Genomic DNA, 6,000 nt, shown 5'->3' on the forward strand with positions numbered 1-6,000 from the left:
TGTTTCTTGCCATTCTTAATTGCCTTTCTGCAGTTATAAAAGAGAAGCAAAGCATACACCACAGCATTTAATTTAGAAGTTTCCAGTGGCAGAACTTGTACCTTGCCTCTGAGAACAATCAGATAATTTTCCTAAGGTGATTTTTTTTGTTTCTTGTTTGTTTGGTTTTGTTTATGACCTAAAAAAAAAATTAAAAAAAAATCTTATTTAATGACAGACCGACCGTAAGTATAGTGACCAAGCAGTGAAATCCCTGACTTCAGGCTGCAAACTGCATGCTGTATCCAGTGCCACATTGCTATACATATATGGCCCATGTACTGTGGCGTTGATTTTGCAAGATCCATTTGAGGGTAGTAATTACATGGAATAGGCTTTCTGATGATCATGTCAGCATTAAATACAGCATCATGATCAGGAGGGAGAAAACATTTTGTATCCTTCCATTTCCTTTGGTACATAAATAAGTTATTTAATCAATAGGAATTAACTGTACTAAGTCACATATCTAATTATGCTGTTTAGACACAGCAAGCACTCCTTGAGAAAAATATCCAATACACTAAATAGGTACTTTAGTAATTTTTAGACACGGTACCCATTAATATGCATTTAAACCTTTTACTGCTGTGTTATGTTGATAACATATATAAATACTAGATAATGCTAATGCTTCTGCTGCTGTCTTTTTCTGTAATATTCTCTTTGATGCTGAATTTACTATGACCATTTATAAGCAATGCTGTAACTACAGGTAGCATTTCAGGACAAAATAGATGACTTGAACCATTTATTGCTTAGAAAATAGCTTACGCCATAGCTGTGCTATAAGCAGCTTTTATGCGCATCCACAAATGACTAGTAAGCTTCAGCTTGCTAAGGAAAGCTCTGCAGAACCTTTTGTAATTTTCGGTGGAACAGAGATGAACTGTCAAAGAATACCATGAAGTTGCTGTATGACGTTGTAGTGCTGGCACTGGTGTTACCAATCAACTTGTTTTGGACACTAAATGTAAATGTGATCAGATATGCTCAGAAGACAATTTAAATTTTGAGGGTTTTTTTTTTTTTGGTTGTTTTGTTATTTTTTCAAATTGTTTTATTTTTTGAGAGGGGTTACCTTGAACACAAATCACACGTGCTATTCTGTATGTAAAACAAAAAAAAAAAAAGGGGGCAAAACCCCAGAAGTTTAAAATATTTATGAGCACCTTTTTTGAAATACAGTAATTCATAGTTCGAAGGGGTGGAGAGGGAGGTAAGAATTGGATTTAATTTTGCCCAGTGAAATTGAAATAGTTTCTATATGAAGTACTTCATTTTCCTAGATTGTCAAGAAGTGGGAGAAAAACAAACATGTAACCATAAAAAACCCAAGAATTATTTTCATCATAATGGATGGATTTCAAAGACAGTCCTAGGTGGTGGGTTAATCTTCCATCCTTTGTCAGTTAAGACACTACTTAAGTTATGAATATTTTAATACACATTTAATCAAAAGTAAAGAAGTAGTGGTCACTAGAAACCACAGGTGCATAAAAGCCTTTGGGCAGGTATTTAATTTACCTAGATCCATGTGACAACATATTTTATAATATATGCCTTAATATGCCACCTAATTCTGTCATCCATAGGTCTCAATGGCACTTAAATACTTGGTGATCAACTGAGAAAAAGAAGTCTAAAACTGCAGAACTAGCAAAAAGGAAAGGGAAAATGTTGAGTAATATTGTTTAAAAAAATGTGGTTTCCATTGAAATAAGGTTCAAATGAAACATGCTTTGATGAAAAGTCCTTGGATTGGTTTTGGTTCTTTTAATGTCAGCACAGAGCGCCTCTTGCCTGTGGCAGGATGTGGGTATTTGGGAAAGGGGTTGGACAAAAAAATGAAAAAAAAAAAGAGATTTAAAAATTGCATTGAATGTGTAATATTTAAGAAGAAAAATTATATTTATATCTGTATATGGTAGTGACTCACTGAACAAAACAAGCAGTCAGAGCAACATTACATGATCTCTCAGCAGAAGACAAAAATGTCTTTCACTGAACTGATTAACCCTTTTTAAAATGTACCTAAGAGGTTTATTTAAAATCTATTTTTATTCCACTTTTTTGTTTGTTTGGGGTTGGGTTGTTTTTTTGGTTTTGTTTTTTTTTTTTTTTTTTGTTTTGGTTTGTTTGGGGGTTTTCAGGTAGAATAATAAATCTGGCAGCTGATTTCTGCAAGATTGTTGTGTATTGGATTCCTAACCATTTGAACTGGAGAGGCCCCTGCAGAAAGGTTGTTCTTTTGGGAGAGGAGAGGATGCTCCCCAATGCCTAGAATGGCTTGCTTCAAAGTGTAACAAAAAAGAAAAAAGAAAAAAAAGAATGGGGGAAAAAAAAAAAAAAAAGGTGAGGAGTATGTACAATTCAAATGTGTGTATATATGAGTTATAGCCAGGAGTCAAATTACCAAAGCAGTACATTGTACAGTACAAATATAATCATAGCATTTGACTGGCAGAAGGGAGGAGGATGGTCTGTGTATATTTTGGGATTGATTCCAACTGAGAACACTTACACGTTTTCAGAGGGCATTTAAATACCCTGGGTTTGAATGTGGGATGTTTGAGCTGGGGTAAGGGGGCTGGGTTTTCATTTGGTTGGTTTGGGGGTATTTTAGTTTTGTTTTCAAGCTGTACCACAAGTAGAGGGAATATGCAGCTTTCACTTGTTTTTAGTAGGAGCTGTAATAGAATGATCTTGTCTCTGTTTGCTCTTCTGGCTCTGTTCTGGGCAGAGCAGTGGGGCACACAGGGTAAAGCTGCTGTGGAGCAAAGTTGGGAGGCATCCCTGGAAGATCCTGCACTGTGGAACAGCTGAAGGGGCTCAGGTTTCATGTGCCATCACAGATCACTTGCACCAATAGAGGAACACAGGTGAAGTTAGTGAAGGACTTGGCAGATTCCCTCAGAATCTGTTTGTGAGAGTTAACATTACAAGTTCAGGATGATTTTTCTTTAGGGATACAACTTCCATGTCAAAGAGTCTGCCCTTTTCTCTCCAAGGTTACACCAGTCTAACTCGTGCACACCAGCAACAGGACAAACCTTAACATATTCACTGAAAGAGCAAATTTCATCTGCTTCTCAGACTAAATCTGCTTGCTGTACTTGCACTAGTCTGGTGAGGTTACTAGGGGAAACTAGAATACATAAATTTCTCTTCTCCAGAAATTCCCTGCAAACAGGTGTTTGCTCAGAATCTTTTTATCTAGGATTCTGTGCTACCTGGGCCTATTCCCCAGGGATTAATGCTTCAAGTTTTATTGCCCTTGACATCTGACTGGGTTGAGCTTCAAGTCCATCTTCACAGGACAATATAATCTATTAAATATTTTTGCCTTCTTTGTGGGTTTTTTTTTGTGTTTGGTTGGTTTTTAATAGCAGGAAGCAGATCAATGTGTACAAAAGGTATTATGAGGAAATCTTTGAGTTGCTAATGGCTCTACTTTCTCCTCTGAAGAACATTAGCTTCAGTTCATGTATTACAGGTAATAGCACCCATAAACAGCCCTATTCAGTGCTCACATTAATAGTATTTTCTAAATAGTCTCCTTCAAAGATTTTTTTGGGAGTCTTAATTAATAGAGTATCATACTCTAAGAATCATCACTTTGGATAATTCCACTTACATAAGAGCCTAGGATCTAGCAATAAGAGCCTAGGAAATTTATTTCTTAGTTCTGTGCTTATCTGAGGATTTTTCTGTTGTGTGTTTGAGTTCTTTCTTTGGTTTCAGGATTTTGTTTATGCTTGTTTGTTTTTATTTTTGTTTTGGTTTTTGTTGTGGTTTTGCTGTTTGTTTGTTTTGGGGAGTGGCTTTCTGGTTTTGTTGTTTTGGTTTTATTTCAGAGGCTACTCTGCTTGGAAAGGAGCTGAGAGCAGGTGCCTCTGCCTCAGAAACTCCAGTTCAAAGTTCACTGCATTTTGCTAAGATACCAGGCTGAGAACTGGAGCATCTGCAATACAGCACTGAGCCCTGCCCTCCCTGGGCTCTTACAGAAGAGGGAACTACAGTCTTTTTTTTTGTTTCTTCTGCTACGAGAGCAGTAATCTCTGGCAGAGCAGCAGGATGGAAAGCTGGGGGCAGAAGCACTTTAAACCTGCAGGATTACCCAGATCTGTCTGTCTGAGACTCCAAAATGCATCAGCCAAGTGCTGTCCCTTACCTCCCAGCTTTCATGATTGTGTAGGTAGGTAAAGTTAGCTTCAATCTTCAGGAGGCTGAAATATTGGTTTCCTCCCTGAACACCAATTTAATTTCTGTGGGAAGGAAATAGCTATGCCATATTCTTATGTAATAGTCTGAAAATGTCTATGAAGTGTCTTGTTGACATTTTCCCAAAGAACTTTTTTTGTGTGAAAATGCCACAACACACATCACCAAAAGAAAGGGTAAATAAACTCCAAGAAGTTATCCATGCATCAGGTTCTCCAAAGCTGTAGTAGTTTTTACTCTAGCAATGTATCATGTCTTTAATATTGCTTTATTGTCCTTATTACATAGTTTCATTGGACTGACCTCAAAAATACTTGGTGTACCTTGAAATTTTGTTCATTTTAAATGACCTTTTAAATGAGTTACAGGAAGGTACCCCTGAGGCAGGGTTACAATCAAGCATTTGGATCTGGTAAGCCATTACTCTGTGTCTTTGTCTTTACTCTTACAGAGCTGTGTGGGCACATATAGCCATAAAAATGCTTTTTAGTTGTGTGGTAGAGAGGTATCTACAGCTACTGGCTGGATTTGGGGGCTGAGGTGGCTTGATAGTTTTTGAGTATCTACGACTGGCTTTGTTTCAGAAGAAATGTCTATATGTATTGCTTTCCACAGTTACTTTCCAAGTAGTCAGGTAAAAAATTGGTGTCCAAAATAGCATTTTTGCTGTGCAATTTACAGTACAGGCTAAGATATTTTCCTTGCTGCTGCCCTAAAAAGGACAGAGTTGAGGAGATTTCACCATTTTCTTTTCCTCTCCCTTCAGTGATAGGACTAGCTGATCTACCTGAAGATAGTTTAAGCCAATTCTTCACTCACCCATGATATTTTAGTGAACAGTCTGTTCATCGTTACAGTGGCACTTAGTAGAAGCTCAGGTACAAGTGCTGAGCATTTTAGATGTACTGCAAAAGGCTTTTGATAGTGGCTTTCAGTCAAATGGGAGATTTTTTTTCGCAGAGGCACCAGCTCCTCAGAGCTTGAGACATTTGCTGAAATCTGCAGTTTAAGCTGTTTCCTGGCCTGCCAGAGTGAGTGTGCCCTGGAAGATCTGGCAAGAAGCTCTGTGTGTATGTAGAAGACCAGAGAGAGCATGATCCCTGAATGCTTGAGTGAGGAAGCACAGAGATAGGAAAAAGTCTGTCAGGGGCAATCTGGCTCTACCAAGTAGCTATTCCAGAGCTGATTAGTACAGGAAGAAGGAGGTTATATGACCGATGCAATAAATCACAAAGATAATTATTTGAACGACATGCTGCAGGAGAATCATAAGAAATGATGGAAAGTAATAAACTCTGTAAACAGCAGTGATTTTTTAAGACCCTGGTGCTTGTGGGAGTGCTTCAGGAAAAGGAAGAGAGAAAGTAAAACACAGAAGGGGATGATAATATTAGATGAGAACAACAGGAGTCAAACCATGAACTGCATTAGGGGACTTGGAAGATTGCAGTGTTTTAGATAAAAGGAAGGGACTGAGATAAGTGCAGAGTCAGTACACTGAGATAAGAGCAAGAGAGAAAAGGTAATTGGAGGCAGTGCATTTTGTGGTCAGCGGGCCAAATGTGTTAGGCTCAGAGCTGCACTGGGGATGTGTTTGGCCCTGTCAGCATATCCCAAAGAACAGGAGTATTGGTTTTGACTTTGGAGTGATTGTTGATTATTGAGTAAAATCATCTGCATGGTGTTTGGTAGTTGTTAAAAGAGCAAACAAGATACTGGAGAGAGTGTTTGTAGTTG

Source organism: Erithacus rubecula (assembly GCF_903797595.1).
Source record: "Erithacus rubecula genome assembly, chromosome: 3".
Classification (NCBI taxonomy): Eukaryota; Metazoa; Chordata; class Aves; order Passeriformes; family Muscicapidae; genus Erithacus; species Erithacus rubecula.